Source organism: Ictalurus punctatus, chromosome 12 (assembly GCF_001660625.3).
Source record: "Ictalurus punctatus breed USDA103 chromosome 12, Coco_2.0, whole genome shotgun sequence".
Taxonomy (NCBI): domain Eukaryota; kingdom Metazoa; phylum Chordata; class Actinopteri; order Siluriformes; family Ictaluridae; genus Ictalurus; species Ictalurus punctatus.
The window spans coordinates 22,233,822-22,259,226 of record NC_030427.2 but is presented as its reverse complement, the minus strand read 5'-3'; the positions used below and the strand labels follow the sequence as shown (position 1 = coordinate 22,259,226).

Below are 25,405 nucleotides of genomic sequence, written 5' to 3'. Positions count from 1 at the left end.
TACTTTGTCACATTATGTTATACTGCCCCGACTATTTACACTGGTATTGCACCGCATGTATACATTTTGCGTTGTGTTCACATGCTGTGTGAATGTAGAACATGCGCGTAGTTAAAAGCAAGTATACACTCGTATAATCTCCGTGCCTTAGCCCGAAAATGTTGATTTGATGCTAATTATTCCTGTGAGATCTAACGCTGAATAGGACACCACATGCCTATGAAATCCTACTGTCGTTTATTTTTTTTCTTGCCAAACGTACTTGGTAGCAGCTTTTCTTGCAAAGAACTTTTCTAGGCCACTGCTTCTAAGCTTTGCATCTACAGACTCTACGTGCTGGGCTGTGCTCTACGTTTTCTAATCCAAGTAGGAAAGCAGAAAACGCTGCAGCTCACACCATTGCTTTCACACTGTGTGGCTCGTGTTAGTGTGGCACACGCACAAACACACACACACTTTACGCACGCTATTCTAATTCTGCTGTATACCAGTTTGGCGTGGGGCTCTGTTACAGCCTGTTTAGGTAGTAAATGAAACACTCCCAATCTCCCATCTTTTCTACTTTTAGGCCAAATACAAGGAAACCAGATACGATCCAGTTAGGCATTTTTCTGGAAGCAACAAGCAAACCATTTTGCAAGAAGAGTTTAAATAACCTTAAAATAAAAAGTTCAACAAAGAGTAAGTCATGAATAATTTTTTAAATTTTTTTTTAATGACAAGGCATGGATGCTGGAATACAATTAAGGCTAGAGTTACTGTCTCCACCACACTGTTCATTATTTTCCAATTTTTTACCGATTCTTTTAATTTATTAAAGAAAGCCATGCCAAAGTTACACACTATGACTTTTACAAAGTGCTGACGCCATTGACTCCTAAATAAACATCTCTTCACCATATGAATGATTATACACATTAGTTAATCTTAGTTAATCTGCGGAGCGTCAACCAGGCAAGACAAGTGTAAGGTGTAAGGTGTGGTATGTTCGAGCACGTGCATTAAAATAAACCTTGAATTATTGTCCTGTTGTCATTCTGTCCTAGAAAATTATACAACAGTTAGTTCCGCTCCACTAATTTGAATGGTTGAGTGGCGTTCCAAGAAAGCTTATATTTAGTCTAACCGCGCTGGGACGTTTCACTGTGTGTATCACTCCGCTCGTCTGTGTTCACCACGTAAAATTCCACTTCCTAGTTTGAAACGGTTACTACAGTGGATTTGAATATAGCTAGGGCGGGGCGATATATCAATATAATATCGATATCGTGATCTTTTCAGAGATATTGTCGGTATGGTGATGCACAGTATTTCTTTGTTTTTCATAATTACAAATTATGACACGGAAATTTCTCCGTCTTATAATTATCTTATAATTACAGATGAAATGGTACAGGATGGATGCAATTGATTTGACATTGTAGGCACTGATCTTTGTAGGCATTAAAGAAAAGTATCGTCAAAGTCAGTTTTAATGCAGGATTAATAGCGATAATAGTGATCACTGAAAGCTTTAGAAACAAATCCCACAGTGGCCTGAAAGCCGACTACAGTGGAAACAGATAGGCTTTTGTGCTGTGTGCTGTTTTCCCTTCGCTCTTCAATGCAGAACCAATTGTGAGCTATAGCCCGAAGGCCAGTAAAGCCGGAGTTACCCCTGGAAATACGAACCCACTTCTGTGGTCTGACGTACCATTCAATATTTGCAAGAGAAGCTAAACCATCCCTCTTGTGGTCGTAGATGGAGGTCTAGGAGAAGGTGTCAGATGCTGCAGTCCTGGCGTCTGTAAGAATCAGCATGCGCATATTTGCGTGCTTGTGTGTGTGTGTGTGCTTTGTGTAGGCTTAGTGACAGCTCTGTTTGAAGCTGCTCCTAATCGTACATGTGGTGTGCATGTGTGTGTCTGTGGCCGTTACAGTTGCTATCAAAATTACTCAACCCCAATTGCAAATCAGGTTTATTGTCAAAATGTACAGACTTTCAGCTGTTTGCAATGAACAAATCAAACAAAAGCAACTGAAATAGTTCGGGAGAATGAATGCCTCAAGTGGTTTCCCCAAATTCAACTGAAAATGCAACTTATAATGACTTCTCCAGTTTCAAAATTATTCAACCCCTTCATGTCAAGCGTCTTTAGTACTTAGTAGAGCACGCTTTTGCTGTAATGACCTACTGCAAATGAGATGCATAGCTTCTGGCAGCGTTTGTAAGGAATCCTAGCCCATTCCTCATGAACAATGGCCTCCAGTTCAGTAATGTTCTTGGGTTTGCATGATGCAACCGCCTTCTTCTACTCCCACCAGAGATTTTCTATGGGGTTCAAGTCAGGTGACTGTGATGGCCCTGTACAATCTTCCAGGACTTCTTCTGCATCCAAGCCTTGGTGGAATTTGAGGTACGCTTGGGATCATTGTCCTGTTGGAAGGTCCAATGATGCCCAAGCTTCAGATTCCTCACAGACAGCATGATGTTTTCTCCTAGGATTTCCTGATACGTCAATGAATCCATCTTGCCTTCCACACGCTGCAGGTTTCCAGTGCCAGAGGATGCAAAGCAGCCCCAGAACATCACCGACCCACCACCATGCTTGACTGTGGACAGAGTGTTCTTTCTTCATTCTTCTTCCTCCAGACATAACGCTGATCCACCGTGCCGAAAAGTTCCAGTTTTGTTTCATCACTCCACAGAACAGAATCACAAAACTTCTGTGGTTTATTTATATGATTTTGAGGTGACTTTTCTTGTGCTTTTGGGTCAGTAGAGGCATACGTCAGGTGTGCTTGAGACAACACCTGTTATTTATATATATTTGTGCTGTTGTGAGGGATTCTATTCAGGGGGTTGAATAATTTTGAAACTGGAGAAGTCATTATAAGTTGCATTTTCAGTTGAATTTAGGGAAACCACTTGAAGCATTCGTTGTGTTGAACTATTTCAATTGCTTTTGTTTGATTTGTTCATTGCAAACAGCTGAAAGTCTGTAAATTTAGACAATAAACCTGATTTGCAATGGGGGTTGAATAATTTTGATTGCAACTGTATGTTAGTACAGGGTGTCAGTTCCCGTCAGATGAGAGTCGTAATACAGAGAGACGAGGTCTTCACGTCTCCACTAGACAAAGACTTCCTTCTCTTCAGCCAGCTGTTCAGAAGGGCACGGTCTTTCTGCTTAACACTGATCACTCCAAGCCAGAGAGGGCCAAATGCGCGCGCACACACACACACGCACAGATGCACAGAGGAATGGATACACATGTGTGCAGTAGCGATCAGCTGCCAGACAGCAAGCTTGAGGAGAAATCCCTGGGCACAATATGCGCTATTCAAAAGGAGTCTACATCTGACTCAACTTCTTTTATGAGTACAGAGACTGAAGAGTCCTGTTTTGCCGTCGGGACAATAACAGAAAGTGTGTGTGTGCGACACTGTGTTTACTGTGTCTTATGAGCAATGCATCCTATTCAGGGACTCTGGTGAACCAAAAACAGCTGAAAGAAATTGTGAAGGAAAACTGTTTAAGAACGAGGCAAATACTTTCAGTGTTAAAGATGAAGATTTACTGGATGTGATTACTGTGAGTGCTTGTGTTTGCAAAAAAAAGACCAAAAAAAAAAAATACCCCAACAAGAACAGTGTACACATTACAGGAAAGATGCTGGCTCTGAAATACCACAGTACTGCAGAATTTTTGATTCTGCTTGCTCGGATTGTTGATGAAATTTCTTTAAGAGCTGTCCCAGCTTCACAAGTTTATACTTGACGTGCTTGTTTTAAAATGTTATCATTTCTATAGCAACAGCTCGTTCATTTATTTGTACAGTGTATTTTCCACATAAACGCATCAAAAATGTGTGTACCTGTCGCTATGGTGATGTTTCACATTCATTTTGCGGCGTCTTTTTTTAAAAATTTGCGATGCGACTTGAGTTTTTTTTTTTGTGCTTGAATTGAGCATTGAAATTGCAATCGCACGAAATTGTTTCGCGGTAATGTTTGTTGGTAAACGAGACCTTTCAGCTGTACTCATGTTCGACGCACGTCAATCGAAGAGGGCTTTGGCTCAAAGCGCGCTGTGATGACGTCACATGACGCATTTCGGCCCAAATCTGCAGTAATTCAGAATAATTGCGGAATTTCTCTGAATATTGCGGAGTTTGCTTGATTTCGCGTTCGTTACTGTGATCGCAAAATCACAGAGTCCTGGAGGGACTGCAGGGCGGACGCAGGATTCGAGACCCCCAAGCGTGCTAACCGCTAAGCCATCGTAAACATAATCATCGGATCATGATTATTTGAACAGATTGCGATTGTTTCGTTTATTCGTTATATTATTACGCTTTGTCAGGTGAGCTGTCATTTCTGTAATATTTAACTAGTTACATAGACTTGATTTCATCTGCATTAATCTCTTCGGCAACGAAAAGAAAAAGAACCGAGCTCGACTGTAGTGTAGTGACATTTTATTGATTTATTAACCCGGAGCTTGATTTTTCTTAAGTAAATAATACGCAGGGAAAAAATGCTTGGGTGAAAACATGGCTTCATGTTCTCCTGTTGTGTGTCTAATCAAATATCATTTGAAATGAATAATCCTGGACTATTTTGATAGGACTTAAACCGTTTTAGAGCAGGGCATCAAGCTCAATTTCCCGAACGTGGTGTAGTCACTGTAGGTTGTTACACTGGATGCTCCATTTTGGCATTCGGAGCAAGTCATTATATCACAGACCAGTTGACACCTAAAGCATTTCTGAAGTGTTTTTAGTCACGCTTCACCCACAGGCACGCATCCAGCTTAATCCAGCTTTTCAATCTGCAAAAGGTCTGTATGATGTGTCTGTTGTGTTTGTACGAAGGCTGGATTAGGCTTTCTGCATTATGTGTTGTATGAATAAAGACGGACTGCGTGATCAAAGCGAGCCAGTGATGGCCTCCCACAAAAATATACAGCAGTCTGCAGCTTTGCTGGAAGATTAGGCAGGTAGCCAAGTTACTAGAACTGAACTCATTCAATGTTTAAATGATTAAACATTGCGTCTGTGAAGTATTGCTGGCAAATCACCGGGACTTCAGAAGCTACTTCACATTAAGACTGTTGGATTTGTTGATTTTTAGGTCTTCCACAGCAGTCAGGGTTAGAGGGGTGAGGAGCTGGTGTGTAAATGTGTGTTTATTTGGCTTTGCGTGGGCAGTTGTGGATTTGTATGATTAGAGCATTTCTGATGTGTGGTTTGGAGAGCAGAAGAGAGGTGTGAGGTCTATGGTGAGGAGCCTCCGGGCCTGAAACTCAAAGCTCTCAGTAAAGCAAACTGTGGAAGGAGCCCCGAGCCCACATAGTGAAACGTTTTGCTGATGCTCTGTCTGTGATTAAACAATTAATGAAGCATGCTTTTAGTGTGTTAACCTCATGATTACTCAAGCAAATTCTGCTTTTGCAAGAAATGAGCTCATTTCTTTACACGGTGCATTTCGGCTTCCTCCAACCTGATCCAAAACCTGATCTCCTTGATTCCTCGATCCTACCTCCTTCAACACATTATCTGGATATCAATCAAAGTCTGCCATCTTTAAGGACATGCCAGTTGGAGGAATCAAGGAGACAGGAGACACAGGGACACAGGCATTTCCTATGCGGAAGTATTTTTTGTTGTATTATGTGATGTCCACCTCAAGTTGCAATAAATTCTACAAAGATTCAAGCCACAAATACACTGCCCTCCATTAATATTGGCCCCCTTGGTGAATATGAGCAAAGAATGCTGTGAAAATTTGTCGTTATTGTTTAACCTTTTGATCTTTTGTTAAAAAAAAAAAAATTCACGAAAATACTCTGCTCTCATGAATATCAAACTATTGCAAACACAGCAGAGGTTCATCGAAAAAATCTCTGTTAAATATAGATGTGAAACATTTTTTGGCACCCCATGAAGTCATATGAGAAAATACATTTGAAGTATATTCCCATTTATATTTTAATTTTTTTTACAACACCCGGGTGACTAGGAACAGGAAATTCTTCAACCATGACTTCCTGTTTCACAGGGGTATAAATATGAGCTAACATATACGCCAAATTCCCTTAGTCATTCATAACAATGGGTTAGACCAAGGAATATAGCTGTGTTGTGCGGCAAAAACCTGTCTTTTGTTTGCAATTGTTTGATATCCATGAGAGCAGGGGGTTTTTGTGAATCTTTTCAACAAAATATCAAAAGTTTAAACAATAAAGGGAATTTTTCATCACAGCCTTCTTTGCTCAGATTTAAAAAGGGTGCCAATATTAGTGGAGGGCACAATAAAAAAAAAATATACAAAATATTTGATATATATACACTTTTCCATAATGCGTTAAATAAACAATAGGTATAAATAAAATTCTTGCATAAAAGTCAATGAATATACTTTGCTTTAAAACTGAGAAGTCAAACCGTGTATAGGCTAAAACACCAGCGTTTAACTGTGTGATGTACATGTGCAATAATGTTTTAATTAAGGATAAGTTAGTGTGTAATCACTGTTAGTCACTGCGTAATACAGCTGGGAACACAAGAAATGATTTTTCTAAACTCGCTTTAAAGTTACGCTTCATTGAACATCTCATTTGGTAAATATGTTTGTGCTCAATTCCTCCTGTCCTCATTTCCTTTTCCGTGCATCCTTTCCCTTTAATTAGTTATTTCCTTTCTTACACAGCCAAATGGCGTGAGACAATCAGGGACAAATTTGAGTCCAGGAAAAAGGGGGGCATTAAAAATGTCAAATGCAAGACGATCTTCAATTTGTTTTTTTGCAGGTCAAATTGGGTATTAAACCATTGTACACTTAAGGGCCTTAGCTTTTCTTGCCTAAAAAAGGTATTTGCTTTATTCAATTAAAATTACTTTTTGACACGCAATCACATCACGTACAATCTTTTCAGAATCAGAAACATGGTATGAAGCCTCAGGCTGATTCAATAGTTATTCAATAGTTATCTTATTCAATAGTTCTGTAAACAACAAAATTAATATTGAGTCACTGACATTTCTGACACAATATGAGTAATGTTCTGTTTATTTTTTGCTCCGCTAGCAGAAATACAGGATGTCCCAAAAGACTCCATACATAGGTGACTATGTATCGGTTGTGCCTTTGTCAGACGATGTTTGTGGACGTCCACTTCTCGGTTGGTCTGCAACACTTAAGATAATTAATGAAGCAATTTATTATAAAGCTATTATAAACAAAACAGTATTGCCTGCTGAACAAAACTATAGAAACCCTCATAGAATTATTTTTAATGGTTATAGTGGAAATTATATTGATGTTAATGGAAACTGTAATGGTCCCTGTTCATTTGTTGCCTTCTATTGGTGGCATGTTGTGTCTAGTGGATACCAATTAAGGACCAATAGAACACCTGTGACATTTGGTAATGGTTTTAATGGTGGTTGTAGTAGGAACCATTACAATTTCTTTGATGGTTTCTATTGGGGTTTTTTTCCCAGCAGGGTTGTGTTTCTCCAAGTCTGTATTACTATTTATTTATTTATTTATTTATTTATTTATTTATTGGCTGCATGTGATCCATGTGAAACATTTCTATGGATTTCCCCAACCTTGACTTACAGTGTTACAAAGGCAAGTTGTCACAACTACTTAAGGACTTTCAAGACAAACTGCCAAGTCCTTGGCTCATTCATACGGGTCTATGTGAAATTCAAAAGCAACCAAGGAGGTGAAATGTGAATACATCACTAGCCAGAAAAAAGTGAGATGCATGCTGTTAGCAAGTTGGCTGGCCTTCAAGCTCCAAACGACAGAAGGAGAAAAAAATCAGGGCGAGAAGGTGACAGAAAAATATTGTATTGGTACATCAGATGAGCACTTCATGGAAAAATTGGCTGTGACAAACAGCTCTCACTCTCGGCTTGTGGGGTGTGCTGTGTGTTCTTCAGAAAACAGGAACTGAGCCAAGTCTGTCTCGCCTAAACCCAAATCCATAATAGGAATGTTAATTTTAAACACACACTATATATACAGGGTGTCCCAAAAGTCTCCATACATAGGGGGCTATGTACTGTATGCCAGGACCACGTCGGTTGTGCCTTCGTCAGTGGATGTTCGTGACCGTCTCGGTTGGTCCACAACACTTCCAGTCTTATTGAATTTGAATTTATGAATACGTTTGGCAACGGTTCTTGCATTGTTTCCTGTGAAAGCCCATCGCAACCTTGCGACAGATTTCCGATCCAGCCATAAGAATGATGATCCCTGTATAAGTCGTTACTATAGAAACGATAATGTATTAGACCGAGTGCACCAATATAAACCTTGTAGTTGGTATTATTGCCAGATCCGTGTTGTTACAGAAAAATGACTCGAACCTTCTGACCAATCAGAATTGAGAACAGCACCGAGGTATAAATGATAATAACGCATGATATTGTTATTGCGCTATAGAAAATCAGCATACGTATGGTACATAATAGACAATAATCTGCCACGGATAAATAAAGTGCCCAAGTGTTGATGGGGGTGCAGGGGTATTTCATGTGTGAACAGTAAACAGATCGTGTGTAATGAGGAGCAGGGGGTATTGGCTGCTGTTTGGGGCTATTTTCAGCGCTCTGACAGGCTTCATGGAGAACAACAGCAGGTTCAGATGGAGGTAAAGGTCAAACCCAACCCTGTTTGCTCCTCTTGAACGCCCAATGCAGTTATACAGTATACGGTTTTGAAAATTCAATACGCACGTTACTGTCGTAGACATTACTGTTGACACTTGAAACTATCATCACTGTCCATTTTGTTTTAATCAGGAGGAGCAACATGTGTGCGTTAGAGATAAAGGCCGCCCCATTCAGAGCAGGTCTATCAGAGAGCTAATTTTGGGTGCATTTGAAGTATAAGACCATCCTATAAGTCTGTTCACTGGGTGAGTTTCATGAAGGTTTTATGTAAATTATTTAGTAGTAATGTTTCATTTTTAATTACAGTGGCATTCATTCATCTATCTTTTAGTACTATGGTGTATTTTCATAGGTGGAACGGGGGGAAAAAAAATTCACGGTAGATCTAATTTACATCTAGTGACGGGCAAAAAACTCCAGAAAAAGCAAAGCTCACAGACAGCTGAAAATGACCAAATGATGACGAAATAGTGAAAGAGACTTCATTTAATTGCTAGTCTTGTTTGTTTTCCTTTATGGATTCGTTTTAAATTACTTACATTCACGTCTTTACCATGAAACTAAATATGAGTTTCACTAAATATGTGTGTGCAGTTGTACTGTAAATCAACGATTTAAATTGAACATAATCATATAAAATATTTCAGTAACTCAAGCAAATTACAGTATATGATTTGAAGCATGTGAAGCAATATTCACAGTGTTCATTATTGGGTCTCGTTATAAGTCAATTTGCACAAACTCTTGTAGGATACAAATGTTTTTCCACTGGATTATCATGAACACTACATTTCGTGTGTAAATCGCACACGTCCTAAACGTTTCTTCAGTGCGCTTGTGGTTTTAAAGCAAACTTTTCATTCGACAACTAACACGCATGGCGCTTTTTCCTGTTATTGAAGTTTTTCATGTTTTGGACATGAGCTAAAAAATAAACAACGCAACATATTTAATTCTATATAAGTACGTATAAATACATTGGGGCATTTGTTCACTTTAAATCTCTTACTAGCTAAGCATGGATAAAAACACTGCTAAGCTTTTTGTTTGTTTGTTTTTGTTTTGGGAAAATGTCGAATGACCTTTTACAGTACCTAGTGGTAGTGACGCGTCCATGGTAACAAAATAATGTATGTTGAATAGTCTATGTCTTGTCATTTAGATATATACTCCTAAAATGTTATTATGCGAATTTGCTACAAGAACGTATCATGATAAAATAAGCTTCAAATAATCCCTTACTTGGTGGCAACATGAATTGTGTATGAGCTAAATCCCAGGAGGCCTTGGGCAAATCTTGGAGACAAAATTAGGATGGGTGGCTAGGGAGAGAGCGATGGCTGCAAATTGGCGGAAAAAAACAGTGAGGAAAAATGAAGGTGAGGGTAGCAGCCAAGGCCAGTGGGTTATATAATGGCCTCATCAACACATATGTGCAGTGGGCTATGCCAGGACAGCATGGGACAAACTCTCTTGGGATGGGGGAAGTCCAAATAACAGCCAATGAAGATGAGAGCCAGGATCATGCCAGCTCACTCTGCCTCTCCTCTGCCCTCCCTTTCCTTTTGGATTGAGACGCGTCCTGTTTTGTTGCTCTGGAATGTCCTGATGAGCCGTTGTTCCTCTTTGTCCAGAGCGATCCGATCGCGCCTATGCTGCCTTGTTTTAGCGTTTTAGCGTATTCACTCTATTCCATGTGTATTGTAATGGTTGTTGGTTCACAAAGATAAAAGTGCGCTAAACTGGGCTAAGCTTTCAGACCCACGTAGGGGCTATTTCAATTGTCTGTACACCAAGAAACAAAAATGTACTTGCGCATTACCTTCATTTCTGTTAATTCCTAAACTCGGCTCATTGTGTATTTTTCACATTCTATTTGAACTCATCCAGCTTCCGTAACTGCTTTATCGTGATTAGAGCTGTTGAGGATCCAGAGCCTATCCCAGCACACCAAGCACAAGGCAAGGATACACCTTAAATCACAGGGCACTATACACACACATTCACACTTTAGCATAACCAAATCTGACTTGTTTTTGGGAAGTGGGAGGAAAGCAAAGAACCCGGACGAAACCCACGAGGACACACGTGGAACTCCACACGAACAGTAACCAGAGCTCAGGATCAAAACCGGCAACCCTGGAGCCGCGAGGCAGTAAAGCTGACCGCTGTGCAACTGTCCTGCCCTCGTGAATTCATGTAATCTGATATCTGATGGCGAACTTCCCACAGCTCTAATGTCACCACTGGTTAAAATGGAAATGTCATGTCTGTCTTTTCCCCAGATGATTATCATCTGCTATATTAAAACTTGAAACTCCTTGTTAGACCCTTGCTCGCTAGTGAACCGATGATGTTAATACATTGATTAAAATCCTTTCATTTCCACGGTGCTGTATTTATAAGGACTCTTTTGTATTCATGAATGTTTTATATTGTGAAGGCTTCTTGAATTTGAGCGAGCTGTTGGTCTATCACATGAAAGAGAGACCGTGGGGTAGTGTTGTTCAATTCAATATAATTCCAGTCAGCAAGCTGAAACACTGAAATAGTTCTCATGACATGTGTTCATTGATTCATTTCAAAGAAGATTGATTCACTTGGTAATTAAAACACTCATCCTGAATAGACTTGTTATAAACGTTTTTTTTTTTTTTTTATGTGCCAATAAATAAAGATCTGTAGTAATTATGGGATGTTGCACAGTAAATAGTTGTAAATGTAAAAATGTTTGTAAAATATACACTAATAAATATATATATATATATATATATATATATATATATATATATATATATATATATATATATATATATATATATATATATCCTGCACATTTTAACCTCAGTGTATTTTCATGGATTTTCACAAGTGAAAGACTCTTACAAGTTTGTGATCATTCATGTAGAGTGTATTATGTTGCTTTACATATGGTATATTCGATACATATAAAGAATATTCTTTACATGTTGCTTTATAATGAGAAGAAAATAAATTAGCATGTTGCGTTTAGGAAAATTAGCAATGCCAGCGTGGTGTGATGCGGTCCGGTGCGAAGCGTGATTACTGTTACCACCCTAAAGTTGGTTATTATTCAATAACAGCATGTCTTGAAGAGTTTTATTCCTCTTAAATCACAGCAATTTACCAAATATTAAAATTTGCAATTTATAAATGAACAATGTTGTACTTTTTTTTTTTTTTACACCACTTTATGGTTACATTTATTGTTGTCGCCCTTCAAGTGTTCCAGTTATCACTCACTGTATGTTTTAGTCATTCCCTCACCAGCCACGCTTTTTTCACTCTTGAAGTTAGTAAGACAAAAAAAAAAACCCAAAAAAACATAGCTTGACCAGCTACTGTGAAACCGGAAAGTACAAAGTCCTCTGTACTATATATGCAATGTGTTTCCAGTCTTTAGCTGTCCGGTTTTGGTGAACGTGTAGCATAGATTCCTGTATTTCACTGACTGACGTGGAACCCGATTGTGGTCTTCTACCTTTGTAGTCCATCCGGCTTAAAGTTCAGCATGCTGTGTGTTCTGAGATGCTTTTCTGCTCACCATGGTTGTAAAGAGTGAATATTTGAGTTACCATAGCCTTCCTGTCAGCTCAAACCAGTCTGGCTATTCTTGTTTGAGCTCTCTCATCAACAAGGTATTCCCACTGTCAGAACTGCTCAGCAGATGTTTTTTTTTTTTGTTTGTTTTTGTGTCCCAAAAGAATCCCAATATATCAGCAATTTCTGAGATACTCAAACCAGTCCATCTGGCACCAACAACCACGCCAAGTCACTGAGATCACATTTGTTCCCCATTCTGGTATTCGGTGTGAACATTAACTGAAGATCTTGACCTTGATCTGCACGATTTTATACACTGCACTCCTGCTAGATGGGACTGGCTGATTTGGATAATTGCATGAATGTGCAGGTGTACCTAATAAAGTGGTCGGTGAGTGTATATGCATGTATAAATTTCAGTCATAAAGTTGTGGTAGGGTAAATATTGATATGTAAGGAAATATCAGTATTCTTGGATTATGTGCCAGCATGCTGATGCTGAAGCAGTTTTACAGCATCCATTAGCATAGTTAAACCCCAGACTATATAAACACCACGTTCACACACAACTACTGTATCAGCAGGAATCGTTTCTCCGACACCAACTGGCTTTGAAGTGTAAATAGTGTAAATAGCAATTTGATCAATTTACTTGTCTGGCAATATCCTGTATTGTATTGGATATCAGACTAGACTCTATATTTATGTAGTACTTGTTTGTGGCGAGGGTGGTGTTTGAGTGATATGATGGCAGATAGACTGTAAATGGCAAACAGGATGTATGCATGGAGCATTGCAGCAGGGAGTAATTGTCTGTCAAGGCACGTCGAACGTCTATATGCAGACATGTGGACAGATTGTGCACTTGCAAGGGTAGACTGTTCTATATCAAGCAGACTAGAATTAGTTACTGACACTGGGTGAGGAAGTCAGAGGGAGCAGGCAGAGCATATGGAGCACATATGCGGTGTTATTCACTAGACAAATGCGGCTCGCGTTTGCAGCCCCGGTATTGTTAACCGCTGCAAGTTGTCAGATTTCAGGGGTGCGTTACTAGTTTTGCGCAGGCTGTGGAATTTTGGAGATGAAAATAATCATAGTAAATTATAGTGAAGTTCTTTAGAGTGGATGAGTGCACACATGGTGTCTTATTTGGTGGTTTTGACACACCCTGGCACTTTAAAAAAAAAAAAAAACACACACAACAGGGTGTGTCATGGTGTTTTTACAAGACACTTTGTTTTGATCAATTTAGTTTGCAGTAGCTTAATCAGACATGTTCACGCTTAATTTGCAATCAGTCAAAATATTAATGGCTGTACATCATACTGCGGTTCTGAGGAGTCATGCAGCAGTAGGATAACATGTATATATATATATATATATATATATATATATATATATATATACCTTTTTTTTTATGGACTTCTGTCTAAGTGGCTCCTAAAAGGTTGTTGTTTATAATAAGGAAAGAAAACTCTATTTTAAAATGGCTAAATCTGAGTCATATAGTAAAGCTACGCCTGTTGTGTGTGTGTGTTCACATGCAACGTTCACTCTTGTACAGGGCTGAAAAGCAGCTCGAAAATCTGTTTGTAATTAGTGTCATGGAGGTTTCACTAGTTGCTAAATTTAAAGGTTTACATCATTTTCCCTCAATGAACCTGTTTACGTAAACCGTTTGCTCTGTAAAGATTTGCCGCATGACATTTCAGCAGAAAATCCACAAACTTTTCCTCACAACTGAAAATGCGTTATTTGTGAGCAGTAAATACAGAACATCCCCTTTACTCGTTAAATTATAGTACAATTCCTGCTATAAAAGAAAGAGTTTTGCCAAGGAGCATCAATTGATATACAGTCGGAAAACTGCTAGAACATCCTGCTTTTTTTTTTTTTTTTAGATATCAAATGTAGTACTTTTATCAGTTATTATTCATATATTATTATATCATGTAGAACTATTTATCGTTCGCTCACTGGTACATTGTATAGGGCTGGACGACAAGAATGTCATCATGATACTTGAGGACATTTATACGATACACGATACATAATTTAGCTAACAGTAGTAAAATAAACAAAAAACCATGAAAGTGAGTTTGGCAATACTTTACTTTAATGCCTACAAAGATTAAATAAAATAAAAAATACAATTATGTCAAATCAGCAGCATCCATTCAGTACCATTTAATTTGGAATTATTCAAAACATGAAAAATGCATCACCATACCAGCGATATCGCAGAAAAGTGTATCGCGTAATTATTTATCACGATATCGATATTATATCCGACATTGTAGTTACTTTGCTACATAGGCTGCCTAAAATTAACTGTGTACTAGACAGGGGCGTAGGAGCGATGATTGATGATTTTAACATGCCTGATTTTAACATCCGGCAAGTTTGGCAATGCTTTGCATACCACAAGCTATTACATCATTGTTATAATTATTAAGGTTTTATCGGTTGACACTACATTTTAACAATGGCCTTTTCAGACTTGCACAGGTGAGGTCTTACCAGATTTTGGGTTCTACTTCCAAACATAACTTCACCTTCACCTCTCAATTATCAATCCTGTGGAGGTAATAAGCAAAATTCATTCCACCAGCAACAACATAACCCATTGTACTGCACCAGAACCTGTACGTTCACGGGTTCAATGAGCAATACAATGTCCAATACAAGCAAATTCAATGAGTCCTCATTTGTAAGCCGCTTTGGATGAAAGCGTCTTCTAAATGAATAAATGTGAATGTAAATGCAATACGTGATTCCTGAGTAGAAAGAAACTACATACCCAGTATGCAAAAAGAGAATACAGCCAACTCATTTGCTGAGAGTCAAATTTATGAAAAAAAAGCTTTCAGGTTTTTATGGCTATTGCAAAAAATTCTGACTCACACAATGATGAGTTACTAGTAGCAAATAGCAAGAGTGCAGTGGGTGCACTGTCTGTTTCATGAGTCACTGTTAGCATGTGGATGTTATTATATTTGAGCCACATTGCCTGATTTACAGTGCAATTATGCCACACTTCCTGTTTGCACAGCGTAACATATTCATTGATTGCCTACCCATTGTGTTTTTCGCAATATAAAGAAATATCTTTCTTAAGACAACAATAAAAATTTGACCTCAAAAAGAAGATGATGGAGTACTAAGGAACTGACTGTGACACAAATGCTTATTACAAATGCTTATGTTCATAAATGTTACATGATACTGTGGGTTCTCCCCCCCCAATTTTCTCCTTAATTTTAGTCTTGGACAATATCCTCTTACCAGTCAGGTCTCCCCTACAACAGCTACCAACCAGGCAGGGTGAAGGCTAACAGCTGCTTTGTAAAGCCAGCCAACCGTATCTTTTCTAACTGCTGACGAGGCGACGTAACACACTCAGAGGAAAGCTCTATCCATGCCTTACTGCATGCATGAGCTCACAGTGGTCGACAAGGGAGAGAGAGTATGCTATACTTCCTACACTGAGAGCATGGCAAATTGTGCTCTCTTGGATTGTCAGGATGCGAACTCGCCATCTCCAGACGATATGGTGAACGCTTTTCTGACTGAGTCTGTTTTCTTTTTCCTGATAACGTGCGCTCGGTGTAAATAGTATGGACATGACGCTATACAGCCCATACTCAAGGACATTTTTTTTTAGAGCTTCTTCTCTTTTGTGATCTGGTGAGTGTTTAATATGGCTAGGCGACTCAATATAGTGAACAGAAAACCCTCTTTTTTTTTTCCAATGCAAGAGGCAGCACATTGCAGAATCACATAGTTGTCTGCTTGAAATCAGATCAACTCAGAGTTAGTAAAAACAAAAAAAGGGTAAGTGGGAGAAAAACAGCCAAGCAGTAATGAAATCAAGGAGCAGTGCCTGCAAATGACGGAACTGGAATTGGGTCCTCATGTAAATTTAATCCTGTCCAAATAGGGTTAAAGTCTGGCCCTCTGGCTCACAGAGGTTAATTACAACACTGCCATGGGCACCGTGTATACCATATCTGCTCCTGAGAGTCTTTCTTTCAAGACTCCATCACTCTCCATACTTCCTCTACCATTCCACTTGTCCTTTCATTTTCATCGGATCCGTGTCTGTTCTTCAGTGCTGAGTCATGCTTTAGTCTTCCAGTGCTGTAAATCAGTGCTACAGTAACAGGGTGTGATAGCAGTCTTGCGTGTTATTTTGAGGCTTTACAGAGTGTCACATACGAAAAGAGGTGTGGTTCAGTCCTGCCCTATTTCTGCATTGGCGATGTCCCACATTTTGCAATTATGTCAAGATTTAAAAATAGCTCCAACATTTATTTTTTTATTTATTTGCACAAACACTAGGCATGAGCTGCTAATCGAAATATTATTATTGTGCACATTCTCAGATTACGGCCAGTACCTCTGCTCTATTCATTGCAAATTGTACAGTGCCAATTCTTTAAAGAGGTCATGCTGAATTGCATGTTCAGTCTCTGCCTTTGTGGTTTTGCTCTGTTTTTGTAACAGTTCTGTCAAGTTCTTGTAAAAGATATGTTGAGAAAAGACAAGAAAAAAAAAAAAGCCGCTACAGTAGCTCTACTTCCCAAATGGATTGTGAAAAACACGAAACAATGCATATCTTCACCTCCATTTAATATGTATTTCTTTTTTATTATACTTGGGTGGAGCTTATAATCAAGTGTCAAACCTATAATTGATCCATAATGTAAGCATAATGAAGTGTACTAGAACAGAAGCTAGACGTTAGCGTGCGATGAGAAATACAGGATTAATAGGTGCAATAGCAATACAACTATTTCCACGTTTGATGTATTGTAATAAGGAAACAAACAATTTAGCACATAAACTGAATGTGCCGAGTAATCCCTGTAAGCTTACTAGTCAGTATCTACAGAATCTCACAAAAGTGAGTACACCCCTCACATTTTCGTAAATATGTGACTATATCTTTTCATGTGGCAACACTGAAGAAATGACACTTTGCTACAATGTAATGTAGTGAGTGTACAGCTTGTGTAACAGTGTAAATTTGCTGTCCCCTCAAAATAACTCAACACACAGCCATTAATGTCTAAACCGCTGGCAACAAAAGTGAGTACACCCCTAAGTGAAAATGTCCAAATTGGGCCCAATTAGCCATTTTCCCTCCCCGGTGTCATGTGACTTGTCAGTGTTACAAGGTCTCAGGTGTGAATGGGGAGCAGGTGTGTTAAATTTGGTGTCACTCTCACACTCCCTCATACTGGTCACTGGAAGTTCAACATGGCACCTCGTGGCAAAGAACTCTCTGAGGATCTGAAAACAAAGAATTGTTGCTCCACATAAAGACGGCCTAGGCTCAGTGTCAGGGTTTTGTTGCCAGCGGTTTAGACATTAATGGCTGTGTGTTGAGTTATTTTGAGGGGACAGCAAATTTACACTGTTACACAAGCTGTACACTCACTACTTTACATTGTAGCAAAGTCTCATTTCTTCAGTGTTGTCACATGAAGAGATATCATCAAATATTTACAAAAATGTGAGGGGTGTACTTACTTTTGTGAGATACTGTAATTATTCATTTAAAAGCATATTATTCAGCAACTTTATAAGGAATAAAACACGATTGGTGCGTGCTGTTATAGGAAAATAATTAACGACTAGGTGGTGTTACAAAGCGCTGACACTGGAGGCTCATTCCATCCATCCATTTTCCATACTGCTTATTCTACTCAGGGTCGCGGGGAGCCGGGAGCCTATCCCAGGGACACAAGGCGGGGGACACCTTGGACGGGGTCCCAACTCAGCGCAGGGCACATTCACACACACATTCACACACTGCGGACACTTTGGAAATGCCAGTCAGCCTACAATGGAGTACCCGGAGAAAACTCTGAAGCCCAAGGAGAACATGGAAACTCTGTGCACACAGGGCAGAGGTGGGATTTGAATCCCCAACCGCAGGGGTGCAAGGCAAACTTGCTAACCACAAAAATGTTAAACATCTCATCACAGTTTTAAAACACTTTTATTTTACACACGTCTGTTTATGTTGAGCATCCACCATACATGTCTCTGTGCAAGTTATTAGTGTAAAAAGATAATGTATTATTATCGTTTAAAGGGTCAAACATAGGTTGCCATGAGTTTTCTTGGCTGTAGCTACATCATTTCAAATGTCAGATTTACCAATATTCAGCTGAAATTGAAAGATGGAATACTGGTAATGGGATCTATATTGTCTTGCCCACAACTGTAGATTCCTTAGGCCTGTGTATGCAAGCCAGTAAATAAGCAGATCATGATGTTGGCTTTACTGGCGAAAGTTCATTGAACAATTTCAGTTTTGGAAACGAGTCCTACACTCATATGATTAACGGATCCAGAAAAATTGTTGAGTAATACATTGCAACATGGACGCTTAAGCAATAAGCTGTAAGGATTTTGCTTTGGGAAGGCGTTTCAGCCTCCTGTCCTCTCCTTGTTTGTGGGTGCCATTAGAAAGGGTCTTAGCTACAACCGCTGTACAACCGTTTCTGCTGTAAAGCAAATACAAATGCAATGGGGTCTTTTGTTTTGGCTTTAGGACTGACCTCTGGTTCACCTAAGCATCCATTTACTGTCCAGAGCCAACTAATCGACATCTGGAAAGCTGCACAAAAAAAAACAAACAGTGCTTGTTAGTGCATGGCCAAAGCCATAATTCACCAAGTGAGTGTTGGTTCTCTTTAGTTTACAAGATATCATTTCACAGTCTATTCATCTTAAATATTGTATTATAAATTGTTTAGTAACTACAGTGAAACTAATATAATCTATTCAACCCTTTCATGCATCGTTTCCACACTTATGGACAGTCATTTTTAGGGAAAATATAATGTTATAAATAATAATAATAATAATAATAATAATAATAATAATAAAATTTATCTCCAAATCAACCGAGACGATGTCATTTAACATAAACCATCTTGGTGATTTCTACTGTTCTATTTGCCGTCTGTATATCTGTTTGTGAAACTTTCTACATAAAATTACAAATTAAATAAACTAATTTTTTTTAAACAAATTCCAGAGCCTTAGCTTTTTTAAAAACTAGTTATTTTTTGTATTGTAGATTATTTTATGACGTTTTTTTCCCCCCTCCAAAATAAGCCGTATCAAGCTGTAACAGTCCTAATTTTTGTACAAGAATCTCGCTATGTTTTGTTAAAGATATTTTCTATCATTTTGGTCATCACTATTAATAACCCTTTCTCACAGTACACTGGCATTCAACTTATCGACTTATCTGACATTTTCAATTAAAAATATATACAAATTCATTATTTTATCGCCACAAATCTGTTATTAGATTAGTCATGACACTGTTGGGTTTCTGTGTGTAGAGTATCATGACTTTTTTAGGTGCTGGTTAGCACGATGATGGGAAAGGGAAGGGGTTTGAGCCCCCCGCTGGGTAAACAATTCACACCTCTCCACAATAAAAGTGGTACGGAGATAAAACAGGCAGCACAACTAAAGCTTTTTTGATAGTAACACACCGTATACAAGTGCCAAAATAAAATTATAGAATTTACACTTAGTAGGCTGGGGGGAAAAACCCTGCAAATTCTTACAGTCCTGATTTTCACATGAGCCATTAAGCTCTACCATGTAGTGTGATGTCACAAATAAATTCAGTGCTGAACACGGGCATCGCCAAAACAGGTGGAAACTCTCTGGTAAAAAGAGTTAAATATTTTAAACCTTAATATTAACAATTTTTATAAATACATTAGAATATGAGTTGGTGGCTTGGCGGTTAAGGCTCTCAGTTACTGATCAGAAGGTCGGGGGTTCAAGCCCCAGCACTGCCAAGCTGCCACTGTTGGGCCCTTGAGCAAGGCCCTTAACCCTCTCTTCTCCAGGGGCGCTGTATCATGGCTGACCCTGCGCTCTGACTCCAACCTCCTGACATGCTGGGGTATGTGAAGAAAAGAATTTCACTGTGCTGAGTGTAGACTCATTATCAGTATGTATTGTTTTATTTGATTCTTATTTTTTGTGCTCATGGTATTCCTACACATTGACCATCTATCTCCTTTTAAATATAAGTGATATTTGGGCTGGAAAAGCATGCGGTTTGATTGTGAATTACAAAGGTGAAGAATGTAAGTTTGGACCACTTTAACTGGTTATATTATTCGACCCTGAAATGACCCTGTTCTGATTGCTGCTCGTTATTTGATTCTGTTCTCATAGAAGTCATCGTCAGAAATTATAGTCATTAAAAGCAATTCCTTCAGAATATGAACAACATAACGACATGTTTTAATATTCATGCATCATATGCATCAGTTGGGCAAACCAGTCCATATGGCCTGAAGGTTTTTGCCCTATAGACTCTCGCAAAGTATTTGCATCTGTAAAGGACATGCAAATACGTTGAACATGACACTGAAATGTTTGACATTTTAAGTAAGGTTTACATGAAACCAAGGGTTATTCGTTTAAATGTAAGTACATTTAACTCGCCGTTTTCTTGTTATATAAGAAATCTTTACTCAAACTTGAGTTAAATTGCACAAATAAAATTAAATCTTTTGTTCCTTTGTTTTTAAAAAAAAACAGTCAGAGGTAAACATCATCGATACTACTTATTTGGCGCGAACACCTTAAACATAAGTGCACTTCCATCAGTCGTAATAAAGACTAAAATGACACACACACTTGACTGAGAACCACAAAGAGGGTGAACCAAGAAAACTTTCCCGAAACACTCAGTCTTTCAAAATATTTCAGAATGCAATGCCGTAAATCCAAGACAAAACAAGAAATATATGAAAAAAAAAACAACTTTTCAAAAACCACTTTATTGTGCAATCGGTTCAAGTAAAAGTTACTTCCTTTTTTTTTTTTTCTATTTGTGTTCTTGCAAAATAATAGAATAATTAGATTAGTTTAATCCAGGAAAGTAAGTGACATACACTTTGGGTTTTAGCCACATATTTACATAAATTCATTAAGTATCAGAAGCAATTCGGCAATTTGAACGATTAGCTGTTTGTGTAAAAATCAGAAAATTGTTTTTGTCCTATTTTCAGCACCAGTGAATTTTCAGAGTCGATGTAGAGTCGGTGTACGTGTAAAGAGCAGGTGGTAATATTTGATCCCTTCAGTCAATATACAGCATTAATGAGGTTTCTACCGCAGCGCTGTTGAATTCACGTTGAATATATTCTCTATAGCAGCACCTCTCTACCAGCCGTAATTCAAATCTCAGGTTTATATTAACATGCTCTTTCTAATCTGTTTTTCTTCTATAGTAACAGCTAATTCACAGGGATGTGTATGGCGGATGCGCCACATAATCTAAACCTAATAATAAATGGATTTTAAAAATGTTAATAAATTGTTACTTAACAAAGAAAAAAAAAGGCTAATCATTAAGTTTTATTGAGTCTCCAGTGTCCGTGTTTTGCAACAGTCAGAGTTAAAGCTGTATTTATAATTCAGACTTCACATTCAGTAAATGGTTTAGATTGATATTTTATATTGATATCTTGTCTCTTTTTTCTAGTTTTGTTGTTCCAGTGAGTCAGAATCACTGGAGGGACTAGTAGAGATAGACGGATGGAGAAATCTGTCCAATTTGTCCAACTCCTACGATAGTGCAGCGAGTCAGGATAGACTAAAATAGCTCTTCTTTTAAATGTGGCTTCTCCGTCTGTAACTCCCAGCAACATTTCAGAATAGTAACACTTTAAATTTGTCTTCATAGTTGGACCAATATTCCTAATGTTAATTTGTACAAAAATAAATGAATAAAACAAAACAGGAGACAGTGAGTTTCTCTCACGACCCCATTATATGAATCAAGAGGTCACGACCCCTTGTTTGGGAACCCCTGGTCTAAGGACAGAGGAGCTTGTGTGTTGAAGTTTCTTGGTAACATGACAAGGTATGTTTGATCTGTTTTATTGACTTTAAAAGAAAGTGAGAGAACAATTGCTTACAGCTGATGTACAGTTAGTGATAACAGGACCTAACTAACGTAACTGTAAATGGATAAAAAAAAAAAAAAATGCATGCCATGTCAATTAGAAAAGTGTGATGTTGGTTGTTTTCCTATTAGAGCATGCACCGTCATGTTTTCTTCTTTGCACATTATAAAGCAACATGTACAGAATATTGTTTCTATGTAAAGAAATTACATAAGGCAAAACTATGAGCAGTCATATTGCTCATTGCAATAATCCATGTACTGCAAGTTTAATATCTGCAGGAATTTCCAGAATGAACCGGGTTTGGAAATTAAAGTATAAATGAAACTTTTCAAGTTCAAACCGTTGGGACTAAGATTTTCACACACAAGGGAATGAAAAACTGAACCAGAATCGTTTTATAATCGTTGTTTCTCATATGACTGCAAGTACCTTCCTTTTTTTGCTTTTTGCCTATTCACCTGATTCTACTTAAGGCCTGTTGGCCACTTCCATAGCTGATCTGAGGCTCTCTCTACCGTTTTTGCTGCATTACAGGATGTAATCTTGGTTTAAACATTCCTCCCTAGTGCCCACCCAACAGCACACCCTCGGTACAGTATGTGGCACAGTGGTTAGGGCGAGGTCTCATTAACAGACTCCAGTCACTCTGGGATTTACTGACGATTCTTCAGAGCCTAAACTACAACCACATGGATTTGTTTAGTTTTTGTATGGAGAGGTTTTGCTTACAGGAAAACACATGTATGTATTGCTGTGCTACGTATAGTCCTGTGCACAAACATACATTAAACTGACAGCAAATTGTGAGAGTTTCGTTTCATTCATTTCTTTCTTTCTTTCTTTATTTATTTATTTATTTCAGTCCTAAATGGAGCACACGTAGTTATCATCAGTGCATGGCAGAAAGTATGATTCCATCTTAACATTTTAAATTGTAAGACACTGTCTGAAAAGTCAACAAAAGAAAAATGTAAACCATCTCCTGAACAGAGTGGAACCACATTTGCTTCCTTTTAATAATTTATCTGCAAAAAGATCAGTTTTCCTGACCCCCTACCACACCGGGCGCTGCGATTTGGCACGATATGGAGAGAAAAATGTCTATTGGTGGACGTTCTATAGATCATCAATGTCAGAAAAGCCACTTTTCAGCAACGGATTTCCGTCACTAAGGTAGGCGCTAGCAGCTACTAGTAGTGTGCTGTAGCAAAAACAAAGACAAGAATGGAGGGACGTGATACTGAGTGAAGCGCCACGCAACACACTGATACAGAACAGGCCTGGGTAAAAGATGAGGAACTTGTGTCTAAAAGGGAGGTATTTCTGTCAGTTGGATTCCTGAAACTTGAACATCATATTTTAATATTTACTGTTTATATTTTGTTTTTCTTGTTCTTATTTCTCACAGTTCTGTTCAATGTAACTTCCAAATAAAAGGAAAAAAATGAACGTGCCTTTCACTGGTGCTTAGTTCACAGAATTGTCAAAAGGCAGTCAGTAATGCATGCGGTTATTTTGTATAGATCGTTTTACAAAAAATATAATATATTGTGAGATATATATATATATATATATATATATATATATATATATATATATATATATATATATATATAAAATTTCAAGATATGAAATCATCCATATTGTGATATAAGATTTGTTCCATGTCGCCCAGCCCAGAGGTTTTTTTTTTGTGTGATTGTTGTGGCTAAAAATGCTTGATTTTGAGTTTTTTGTGCTTTTTTTGCATTGAATTAGTGACATTGCAGTTGCATGAAATTGTTTTGCGCGATCTTTCGCAGTAATGAAATAAGTCCTTTTAGTTGTACTTCAACTTCAAATATGCGTGAATCCAAGAAGGATTTGGCTGAATGCGCGTTGTGATGATGTCACATGACACGTCCTTGCCCAAATCTGCAGAAAACGTGCGATAATTGTGAAAAATTGCAAGCTTGTGTTGCCTGGTGTTATTGTAATTATAGTGTTTACTTCAGGTTTTCAGCTGCATACTCTGATTCCACAATTGGCATTTAGCCCGTGTAACTCTTAAAAATTCTCTCTTTTTTTAAACAGTGAATCTAACAAAACAGATATTTAACCAGTCAGAAATGCGGTAGGCCATCTCAGGCAACAATATCTCATTCGTTACAAGGTTTCATTGCTGACAGTGTCTGCATTTTGCTCGTAAATAAGTCACAGAGTTGGGTTTTTAGCAAAGAATTATTAGCAATTATACAACACGTGGTAAAGTAGCATCCATGCTAACGGTATGAGGACGTTACGGACATTTTAATAGTTTACAAAATTTACGTTCAATCTATAATTTGGGTAACTGGGTTGTACTTTCAAAATGACCTCATCAGTTAATAATATAATACCATTGATAATACTGGGGGAAAATGAAGCGTTTAAGGCTACTTTTCTTCTTGGCATGATCTATAAATTCGGATGATGTAACTTCCTGTTGAACGTCTGATTTCTCCACACCTTCATAGGGGATGAATGTGTTCAGGTTGAGTGAATGTTGTGAGACACTGTACCGTATGATTTTTTTTTTATAACCTACAATGGATGATTTATTGAAATGGATGTTTCAAGCATGAGCCGTTAAATGAATTCACACATTCAAGCAAAAATCACCAATTTTGGAAGCATTTCAATGATTTTTTTTTCAAGGAAATGTGTAGTTATAGTGGGATGGAGCAGACACAGATGTTTTTATTTTCTAAAGGCTGTAGATAATTTGAAGTTATTTATCTTCATTATACACACAGGTTGTTGTAAAAGACACCGTGTACCTTTACTTCATGTACATCTTTGAAATGTAATGCCAGTGAGACACAAAATGTTGACTGAGGCGATTTTACTATCTACATAGCACACTCACTCGGCCCTGAGATTAAGATCACACTTCCTTAAACAATGCTTTAAATATGCCTGCAGATCTATAGACTTCCAATCGCAACATTCGACTCTTTCACCGACTCAAAGTACTAATGAGTTCATGAGCAAAGTGCCGACACATATTGTGTTCAGCCTTCCAGATATAACTCGATCACCATGGAAACTGTCGGCGAGGAGAGGAGAAAGACTGGCAAAGCGATGCTGAGACACCCACGGGCCCCACTCAAACAGCGGGCATCTCAGTTCAAACCAATTACAAAAGCACCTCGGAGACTGGCATCGACTGTGAGGAA

The 25,405-nt window shown here is 38.2% G+C and overlaps 1 protein-coding gene across 4 annotated transcripts in view; it reads left to right on the top strand.

Annotated features, from left to right (window-relative positions):
* The window catches only part of LOC108272791 (thyroid hormone receptor beta), a 122,030-nt gene that overhangs the window by 32,910 nt on the left and 63,715 nt on the right, over positions 1-25,405 (top strand). The window contains exon 1 of one of the 4 annotated variants that reach the window (XM_017481532.3): positions 8,900-8,918. The exons of the other annotated variants lie outside the window; for them this stretch is intronic. The gene's annotated coding sequence lies outside the window, so the exon portion shown is untranslated. Of the gene's footprint in view, positions 1-8,899; positions 8,919-25,405 lie in introns of those variants that run through there. 4 annotated transcript variants of the gene reach the window in all.